This window comes from Ciconia boyciana, chromosome 30 (genome assembly GCF_034638445.1).
Source record: "Ciconia boyciana chromosome 30, ASM3463844v1, whole genome shotgun sequence".
NCBI classification, from domain to species: domain Eukaryota; kingdom Metazoa; phylum Chordata; class Aves; order Ciconiiformes; family Ciconiidae; genus Ciconia; species Ciconia boyciana.
In genome coordinates, this window is record NC_132963.1 from 1,752,016 (window position 1) to 1,762,326 (window position 10,311).

The 10,311-nt window shown below is 54.0% G+C and overlaps 1 long non-coding RNA gene across 7 annotated transcripts; it reads left to right on the top strand.

Moving 5' to 3' along the window:
* The first annotated feature begins 1,199 nt into the window (after nucleotides 1–1,199).
* Nucleotides 1,200–6,835, top strand: LOC140645016 (uncharacterized). 7 transcript variants are annotated; one of them, XR_012039901.1, is made up of 6 exons: nucleotides 1,227–1,291; nucleotides 3,166–3,239; nucleotides 3,846–3,967; nucleotides 5,160–5,258; nucleotides 5,632–5,769; nucleotides 6,811–6,835. It is a non-coding gene; the product is annotated as an uncharacterized lncRNA (long non-coding RNA). The 7 variants fall into 7 exon arrangements; XR_012039902.1 differs by having other exon boundaries at nucleotides 5,660–5,769; XR_012039895.1 differs by having other exon boundaries at nucleotides 1,228–1,291; nucleotides 5,629–5,769.
* The last annotated feature ends 3,476 nt before the right edge of the window (nucleotides 6,836–10,311 follow it).

Consider the following 10,311-nt stretch of genomic DNA (forward strand, 5'->3'; position numbering starts at 1 on the left):
TTACTGCGCATGCTTGGACCATGTCAATGATTACCGGGAACTCATCCCCGTAAAACTGCCCTTTTAAGGAGATCTGATTAATATGTATGATTTTGCTGGGTATGAACTGATGTGTTGTGCTAACTTAGTGGAGCACTAGTGGCAGAGGGATCCCCAGTGCTGCCCAGCGCTGCAATAACAAATTCCTGCTTAATAGTCATCCCTACTATCAAGTCCTGAGACCGGCTTTTCATGGCAAGAGTAGCCAGATGTATTGCAGCACTGGGGATTTGATTCTCCCTTCCCCCCCCACCTCTCTACCCCTCTGTCCTGCTCGCTGACCCTGCCTTTTCTTGCTCCATCTCTCTGCAGGGCTTCTCGTCCCTGTTGTGTTTGATTTCTCTACCTCTCTGACCTTTTCTTTCGGCCTTTCATTCTCTGGCGGCACCTCAGTCTTCTCCCTTGTCTTCCTTTTCTCTTTCCAGTCCTCTGTCCTGCTCCCCATCCCTGTATGAAATAGGGGCGGGTGCAGGCTCTGTTCTCTTGGGACTGGCGGGGGAAAAAGCAGCCCTGGGCCGAGCGCTCTCCTGGGGTTCGTTGGGGGGTTTTGGGGCCGAGCCCGTGTGCGAGCGGGGGGAGTAGGGGCAGCCCCATCTGGCTCTCAGGTTCTGCTTGTGGAGCTGGGCAGCCTCTGCCGCTCCCGGCGCAGGTCGGGCAGCGGCGGCCCGGGGGGCTCCTGCGGCGCCGGGCGGGTGCCGGTGGCCGGAGTGGCGGGGAAGGGCCGCGGCTGCGGCGGGCGGGGGTTCCTGGAGGCGGCTGGGCCCGGCTCCCCGCGGGGGTGCTTGGGGCTGCGGGGGTTTGGGGTGCGGGCCCGGCACCCCCAACCAGTGCCGGAGAAAGCGAGCCGGAAGCAGCCGTGATAAAGCGATGCCCTGCCTGTGCTGGTGCGGCCCCGCAGAGGTGTGGGGCCGGGCCCTCCGCAGTGCCCAAGCGCTCCCCAAAAGTGCACGTGTGGCCCTGGGGGTGCAGGGCTGTGGGGTGGCTCCGCTCCCCCCGCCCCGCAGCATCACGCATGGGGACCGCAAAGGGGTCGGAAAGCAGAGAGGGTGAGCTGGTTTGGGGCCTGAAAATGGAGAGCGGGTCTTGTGTTCGCGGGGCTTGAAAAGAGGCTGAGGTGGCTGACTTTGGGGCTGAGAAACGGCTTGAGTTGTGCGTTTTCAGGACCTGCCAGAGGGGACCGAGCGGTACGTTTTTGGGCTGAGGAGCAGAGGTGAAGTGCTGCATTTGTGGGACTCGAGAACAGGCTGAGCAGGTGGGTTTGTGGGCTCAGAAATGGGAGCTGGTTTGGGGCCCAAAGCAGAAGCCAGTTTGGCTGTTTGCGCAGGGCGGGGGGAGGGCATTGGGGGCTGCGGGGGAAAGCAGAGGGTGGGCAGGACCCTCCCTGGAGGGTGGGGGTCTGGTCGCGTCGGAGCCCAGAGTTCGGGAGGCCGGCATGCCCCGGGCCAGCCTCTCGGTCTGAGGTGGTCTCTGGGGGGGGAGGGTGCTTTTCAGACCCCACACGCCCTCTTGGAGCCCAGCTCTTCTTTGTACGCTGCTGAGAATAGTTCTTAAGTACTTAATCGTACAAACTAATGAATCGGTATTTCCACAGCGTACAGCTGTGATGTTTAATAGTCATATTCCAGTTCTGACAGCGACCGCTTTCCGACCTTGTCGAAAGCCCAGACTGTGGCAAATAGCTGGAGCTCGTAAGGAGAAGGAGCTGAAATCCAGCGGAGCTTCGGTGCGGAGCTGGAGCTTCGGTTAGCCAGAGCTGTAGCGAGGAAGCTGGAAGGAGATGGGGTGTCCGCTGTCTGGAGCGTGCGTTAGCCAGAGGCAACGTTAGCTGAGCGGGGGCGGCCACGAGCAGGAGCGTCTATTCGCTGGAGCATCCGTCGGCCGGACTGCGCTCCCAGCGGGGCTGCAGAGCGGCCGGGCGCAGGCAGGGCTGTCCCCAGCAAGCGGCTCTGAGCAGCAGGGAGGCGAGCGGTCCTTCTGCCAGCGGGGAGCCTGGCCTCTTCCCTCGGGGATTAAATCCACGCCCTGCGCCCCTCCCTGCGTGGAGGGTGTCTCCCGGTCCCGTTCCTGGGGGTGGGGGAGAGGTGGGGGTGCCCCGGCTCTCCTGGGGCAGCCCCGCTGCGAGGGGGCACGGGCGAGGCGGCAGCGGGAGGCAGCGGTGTCTCCCCGGTACCTGGCAAAGGGGAGAGGGGCCGGTCGGTTGGAGCTCCCGAGGTGCACGGCCTGGCCCCGCAGGGCCCCTCTGGCAGAACCCTCCCCTGTGTTTTCCCCGTCGGCTGGGTGTGACAAACAGGATCATTTTTTGCCTCCTCTTTTCCCAGTGTCACCTTCGGCGTCACGTGCAGAAAATCCTGTGTGGTCGGTCCCGCTTGCCGCTCAGGGAATCGTGCGTATGGGGCCGGGGGAGCGGGGAGAAACCTTTGCGAGTTCAGGGACGCTACAGATGCTCCGCCTGAAACCCAGAGAAAAGGCAAATCTGCTGCCAGTGCAGAAAAGGTGATGAAGACTTGCGGGTAACAGAGCATGCCTCGTTCCTGGGTTGGTCCCTTGGCAGTTCCGAAGGTTCTCCTTTCGGGTAAAAGAATGAACTTTCATCTCGGATAAATGAAGAGCTGCCTGTTACCTTCTTCAGGGTCAAGTGTTTCTCTTCTGTTTGTTCAGACTGACTTTATGGGCAAGTTGGCAAGCGCCTTTTCTTTTTATATGCACAACTACACTGTTAGTGAACTATGGTGTCAGTAGAGTTAATTTTGGAGCACCTAGATGCCAGTAGAAATAGAATGAGTGAAATGTGATGGAAACTGACATTTCAACTTGATTTTTATTCCATTTTTTGGTTTTTTCATTAGAGTGTTGATGGCATGCTGTGCTGTGGGTCAATCCGCATTCTCTTCCGTGGAGCCTTCAGTCTAGGACTTTAAAAACAAAAGTTTGTCCTTCCAAAAAAGGACTAGTCATTCCTAGGCTTGAGGTGTAGACTTGGAGGGTCTCTGAAGTCCGTGATCAGGATTACAGCGTTGCTGCTCTTTGTCTTCACTTTCGTTAATTTCCCCACTGCTCGGTGGTGGTTGGGAGCCCCGAGTTGTCATTTTTTTTTTTCTGTCTCTAACACATTTTTTTTCCCCCAAGGAGACGCTGCGTTTAAAAGGGAATGAGTGTCCTGGTTTCGTCTGGGATAGAGCTAATTTTCTTCCTAGTAGCTGGTATAGTGCTGTGTTTTGGGTTTTAGGATGAGAATAATGTTGATAACACGGTGATGTTCTAGTTGTTGCTAAGAAATGCTTCCACTGGTCAAGGACTTTTGAGCTTCCCACGCTCTGCCGGGCGCACGAGCAACTGGGAGGGGACACGGCCAAAAGAGTTGATGGAAGCTGGCCAAAGGGCTATTCCGTGCCATCTGGCGTCACGCTCAGTATGGAGACTGGGGGGAGTTGGCCGGCGGATAGGGATCGCTGCTGGGGGAGTGGCTGGGCATCGGTCGGCGGGTGGTGAGGGCTTGCATCCCTTGTTTTTTCCTGGGTTTTGTTCCTCTCTTGCTCTCTTGTTGTTTTCCTTCTCATGATAATTCATTCTTCTTCTTATGTTGTTCCAATGATTCAACTCTTCTTATCTGAGGCCACGAGTTTTCTGAGTTTTGCTCCTTGGCTTCTTTCCCCCATCCCCCTGGGGGGGGAGGGTGAGCCAGCTGCTGGGTGGCACTTAATTGCCGACTGGGGCTAAACCACAACAGTTAGTTTCCTCCCAAACGTGTCCGTCGATACACTCGAGTGATGATGATTAAACCCACCAAAATGGCACCCGTCTTACAGATCTGGACTCCTTCTGAACACGTATCCATCGCACGCAAATGTCATTGGGCTACAGATCATCTGCACTTCACGCTTTGACAAGACGGCGTGCTGAGACAGGGATGAGCTCTGAAAGAAAAAAGGTACAAGGTCACGGGGTTTTTGGTCTGTTTTTTTGTGGGGGGGCACGTGTGTGTGGTTTAAAAAGAAGAGTGCGACGTTGAGTGGCGGCAGCCTGCAGAGCTCTCTTGCTGCCTGAGCTCTCCTTTTCTTCTCTCTCACTCCTCTTTCATGACTGTAATTGGAATTTGGACAACGGTAGAAGAGCAGGTAAGTGACTTGCCTGTGTAGACGTGCTGGTAATCCCAGGAAGGTCAATGCTTGAAGCCGTAGCGAATAACTTGGCCGCAAGTAGAATTTCCGAAGGAAGAAAAACAAGGGGAAGCAAATAGCAAGTTACCGAGCAATTTGCGTGGGTCCACCACATGGCAGTTTTATTGCCAAACGCTGCTGGGCAGTATGCTCCAAGCGGCTCTTTTTTTGGTAAACGTGAGTTTTCAGGAAGTTCAGGGTTGTGGGTGGCAAAACGTGTCCCTCTGTTTATGTATGCCGCTACGTAAATGTCCAGCGGCGGGGCTGTTGTTCCCTGCTCTCGATACTGCCACGGTAGTGCTGCGGTATTTAGACCCAAGAGAGGGCTTTAGGAAGGGAAGGAGAATGCCTGTTTCCTGTGAGGGCTACGAATGCTGACCCTTTTCTCTGCCGCTTTCCCGTGCGCGCGATGAAGCGGTGTTATTTTTCTCCCTTGTTCCTGGTCTAAATAGTTCTGAAGCTGTCGCTGCTGTGGGATTGCAAGTGGTGTTTCTAGGTTTTTGTGGGGTTCTAGTTACGGATCGCTTCTCCTGTGGCGAAGTGTCAAGATACGGTTTTCGGTGTAAAGCTTCAGAAACTACATCCGCTGAAATCGGCGTAGGTGAAAGTGATGTTGCGCGTGCAGCTGTGCTCGCAGGGATGCTCGGCGGCTCCTCATCAAAACAGCGAGGGGCGTGTGGCCGTCCGGAGGGTTGTGCTCTGGGTCTGAGGGCGTGCCGTCTTCTTGCTGCGCTTTTTGCTGCGTCTTTTTGCTGCGCAAACCAAAGCTGCCCGTGAGTCAAAAAAAGGCACGGTTGTCTAAAAAGCGCACAAGCTCTAGCGGCCTGTATCGTCAACTGTTCCGAAGACGATGCAAAACACTTTTTCCTCCGCTCAGTTGTAGTCTTCACCAAGCTTCACCAAAACAGGAAGCTTTAGATTCCTACCCAGCTTTATGCTAAAGGGTTTTTTTTCCTCTCTCAGCAGAATGTCAGCCGCCACCATTTCGCCGCGGTCGCCCTTTCTTCTGCCAGGAAAGTGCAAGACGGACGGAAAGGATCCGTAGTGGTCTGCAAGTCCACGGTATGTCTACGATGTGTGCCTGCGTTTTTCCTAAGGTACTCGTAGCGGGGACTTGAAAGTTAAGGTGAAGAATGTGCCACCTCTCCTCCTGTAGTTTTTCTGTGAAGTATTTCAACACAAATACTACGGATAGAAAAAGGCGTGTTCTGGAGCATGCCTACGCAAAGCTGACTTCCCTCCGTTTCTTTTCTCTTCCCGAAAGCGTAATCTTCTGTGCGCTTCCTATGAAATGATACTGTGAAAATAATTTTGTACTAAAAGAGGAAAGAAACTGTTGGGAAGAGTTCAGGTGTTCAGAAGAAAGAGCCTTTGTTTTCCTGGGAAAAGCTTTCTGCTTTTTCAGTCAGTAAGGTTTTAAAATGTCTTGTAGCAGTACTTGAAAAGCCTTACTGCGATCCTAGCATCCGTACGAAAAGCCGTCAAGGTCAAAGAAGAGACGTGGCCAAAACGGGACAAATGGGCGTCGCTTCCGCGTGTTTTCCAGGCTTTCCCAAGAAGCGTTAGCAGCCTTGTAAGTACCGCCAGTGATGTGGTTTTGGTGAGTTACTGCTTCAAGAAGGTCCTTTTTCCTGAAGCTACAGTGTGTAGTTTTTGACTTCAGTTGGAAAGAGATTTTCCCGACTGGCAATCCTTCTCATTCAAAGAAGTTGCATTTGATGAACTTCCCATCGGAGCGGCTGGACGTGCCAGTAGAAGTCATCAGCAACAAGACTTTTCACTCTCTTTACAAACACCCCAAAAAGTCAATTTCCTTCCAAGGACCCAAGCCCAGCACGTCTTCCAAAAGTTGATGGCATCGCTGGTCTTTGGTTCTCAGTTGTAACAGCCGAGATATGATCGAAAGGCGTTCCTCTGCATGCTTCGGTACAGCCAAAAGCATTAGCAAATCTGCCGGTCCCTTTTGGTAGCCTGATGTATTGCAGCACTGGGGATTTGATTTCTGCACCTCCCCCCGTCCTCCCCCCCCCCCAGTGAAACCGTCTGGGGGATCTCTTATCTCACTGACTTTTCTATCAAATGGAAACTTTAAAGAGAAGTTAAAACGGTGTCATTGACAAAGCGACTGGCACTGTTGAAACTGTAAGTGCCCAATAGCTGTGGCATGCAACTTAGGAGGTGTATTTCAGCAGTGAGGTATTTGTTCTCCATGTTTCAAGAGAGAGGCAACTGAACGTTACGGGGTTTTTCCCCGGTATTTTGACGGCGTGCTCGGCAGTACTTTATTTCTGCCCCTCTTTCCATGGTGCGTTTCCCTGGCGCTTCAGTAGCGTCTCTCTTGGGCAGCGCAGCTGGGCAGATGTCCCTCCTAGTGACATAGCGCACAACCCCCCCCGGTCACATAATAACCGTGCGTTTTGGAGAGAGATGATTTAACGGTATCCCAGCTGTGCAAGTTAAATGAATGCAAAAGGAAACTCACATGCTTTTCTAGTGTAAGTCTTGTTGTTGGATGTCTATAAACATACGCCCACCTTTTTAGGGTAGAGTGAATTACTGAGATGTGTTCTTTATTTTCCATGTTACTCTCTAAAGGTTTACACTTCCCTTTCAGCTTTCTTGACCGAGCGAGCAAGACGCGCAGCAGCAGCAGCGCGAGGGCCGTAGCCGTCGTGGTGGATCCGTAAGCGTAGATTCTGATGACGGTCCGGCCTTGTCCTGCAGCCTCACCGGGCTGTCTCCCTGCAGCAGTGCTGGAAGGAAGGGATGAGACGTTTTCCAAGAGCAGCAAGAGCGTTCGCTTGTAGGTGAAGAAGGTGTTGAAAATCCTACCACTTGGTCTCAATAGGGATTTGAAGCGTTGCAGTCAGTGTAGCTGTTAAAGCGTGCGCTGTATCTGGAGCGGACCCGTTTCCCTAGAATCCTGCTTTAGCTCAGCTCCTCTCCTATCCCTTATTCCGACTGAATCCCTGTACTTTCTGCTGTGGTGTTTTTTTTCATGTGCTGAAAGGGAATGTGGGGTTTTTGTTTTTCAGCGGTCTTGCTGTAAGCGTCTGGTGGTGCTCCCTAGATCCCGCCGGCCAGGTTTCCCTGCGGGTGGTGAAGCATGCTGAGGGTCAGGGGCCAGCCCTGTGGCTGGAGGCTCCTGGCTCTGTGTGCGGTGGGTGCCCCGCAGGTGGTGGGGAGAGCCCGGGGCCGAGAGGGACCGGGGCCGTTTGTTGCCCTGGGGAGTCGGTCGCAGCGCGGGAAGGGAGGGGGAAGATGGCGGAGCAGAGGCCGAGCGAGAGACGTGGCACCGTCCTCGGGCACGCTTCCCTATGGCGTGGGGCGGCTGCCAGGCTGCGGGACAGGGCCTGGGGGCTGCAAGCATTTGGGGGCTGCCCCCTTTATTTTTCTAGCGGAGCTCCCTTTTGGTGGGGCATGTACATATGTAAATGGCCTGACGAAAGTAAGGAGCTGGCAGTTGGGGCAGATTCTCTTGTTTTGTTTGTCTTTTGGGTGTGACGAAGAAGGGGGGAGGCTGGGGAGTGATGCTGTCTATTGGGGCACCCCGATGTCACTGGGGCGGAGGATGGTGATGTGGCAGAGGAGCAGGGTGAGTGGGGGGATGGGGGGGTCACGGGCCAGTTCACCCCCCCGAAAGGGGGGTGACAGCCCCCAAATGCCTGAGAATTGGTGGGGGAGGGATTAAATAATGAAAACCTGTAAATATGGGTGTGAGGCATGGAAGTAGAGAAAAATCTCTCCTTTTTATGTATATTGAAAAATTTTATGTATATATACGTCAAAAGATTTGACAAGAAAGCCCTCTGTCTACTCTCTTATAGAAAGGATGGTAGAATCTGAAAAAAATCTAAATCGAGGTATAGAGGGTTATAAAATAGAAAAAGAACTCATATATATGACTACAAAAAGGAGTTTAAAAGTGCATAAAAAGAGGATGTAGACGAAGAAATTTTAAATGGCAACAAGGCAGAGCGAGCTCTCCCCAGCTGCAGTGCCGACTTCTGTCCACACAGAGGCAGCAGCGAGCACAAAAAAAACCCCAACCCGCTATCGCGCATGCGCGGCTCCCCAGCTGCAGTACCGCCGTTGTTCCCCTGGGCGGCAGTAGAGAGCACGGGAAAATGCGGCACCGCGCATGCGCCGGGCCGCAGCAGCAGTACCGACATTTGTCCACGGGGCGGCAGGAGCGAGCACAACGAAAAAGCGGCACCGCGCATGCGCGACTCCTAGCTGCAGTACCGACGTCTGTCCGCACGGCGGCAGCAGCGAGCTCGGGAAAATGCACCACCGCGCATGCGCGGCTCCGCAGCTGCAGTACTGCATCCTGTCCACCCGGCGGCAGCAGCGAGCAGCAAAAAAAATTGCACCACTGCGCATGAGCGGCTCCCCAGCTGCAGTATCGACTTTTGTGCACACGGGGGCAGCAGCGAGTAGCAAGAAATTGCACCACTGCGCATGCGCGGCTCCCAGGCTGCAGTAACCGACTGCTGTCCACCGGGCGGCAGCAGCGAGCACTCGAAAGTCTGCCGCTGCGCATGCGCGGCTCCCTAGCTGCAGTACCGACCTTTGTCCACCGGGCGGCAGCAGCGAGCACCAAAAAAAATTGCCCCACCGCGCATGCGCACCTCCCCAGCTGCAGTGCCGACTTCTGTCCACACAGAGGCAGCAGCGAGCACAAAAAAAACCCAACCTGCTATCGCGCATGCGCGGCTCCCTAGCTGCAGTACCGACCTTTGTCCACCGGGCGGCAGCAGCGAGCACCAAAAAAATTGCCCCACCGCGCATGCGCGCCTCCCCAGCTGCAGTACCGACGTTGGTCCACTGAACGGCAGCAGCGAGCAGTTGAAAATGCACCACCGCGCATGCGCGGCTCCCCCCCTGAGGTACTGACGTTTGGTCGTCGGGAGGGTCGGAAGCCGCAACTGCAGCTCGGCACCGCGCATGCGTGTGCGCGCACCAGCGGATCAGCCATCCCGGAGGGAAGTCCTCGCGTCCGGCTCTGCTCTCGCACGCTGCCGGTCATCGGCAAGTAAAAATTCTGGGCTTGGCTTTGGCATTGTGCTGTAAGGGAAAGCTCTGTGTCGGGATGTCACTTGCTTACTTGCTGTGGAATGGTCGTGTTTTTCAGCAATCATTCCGAATAGAACGGGTTGGGTGGGGCAGGGCAGAGTAAGGGTCTTTGCAGGGACCTGGGAAGTAAAGTCTTGAACATAGAAAAGCTTAAAGCATTTGCTGGACAGGAGGTTTCTCTGTACCCACTACATCCGTTGCTTATTAGCAGTGGCTGATGTTTGTAAGAGTACCCTGTGGAAGCGTGAACGTTTATTACTGAACTAAAACTGCTTTGGTTCTGTGTAGAAAGCAGAGGAACTACAAAACAACATATTCCCCCATCCCCCCCCCCTTTATTTTTTTTTTGGTTAAACGTACCGTGTTTGCAGGGCCTTAGCTTTCTATTGCCAGACTGGGCAAAGCTTCCCAAGCTCTGTTCCCCCACAGTCACCAAAAGTCTCCCATAGTTGCCGGGATGGTGAGTTAGTTTTGGGCTTCTAGCCCTCTGTTCCGCCATTGTTTTAGTCAGATCCTGAATGCCGCTCAGTTCAAGACTCACGAGAATTGCTTAACGCTTGCATTTGGAATCATGCTTCAAACAATGTATTTTCAACAAAATTTTTTTTTGACACTAGTCAATGAACTCCTGTAATACTGGAGCAAAATGACATTTTTAGTGGTTGTTGAATCACAGAGCGATAACATCGGCATCCCTGTGTGAGCCCTTACCGCAACCGTTGCAACGTTTGTTTACAGACTGCTCGGTTCTTTTGTAAAGGTGCGTAGCTGTGGGAGGTGCGTTATTCCGAAGGTGCTACGGCGCCGATGCTCTGGCTGTTGGCAGGAATGGGCAAAGCGGAAGGCTCTGTGGCTAGGGGAGAACGGCGTGGACGTGCGACCGCTCTCTCTGTTGCTCCGGAATTTCGACGGCTGGGTCGGGCTGCTAAATCGATGGAACGACTGGAAGACGTTTCAGAAAAGTGAGTACTCTACTTCCCTTTATCTTTTAAAGTCGTCGTCTTTCTACAGACACCTGTCCACGGCTTAGATATTTGAT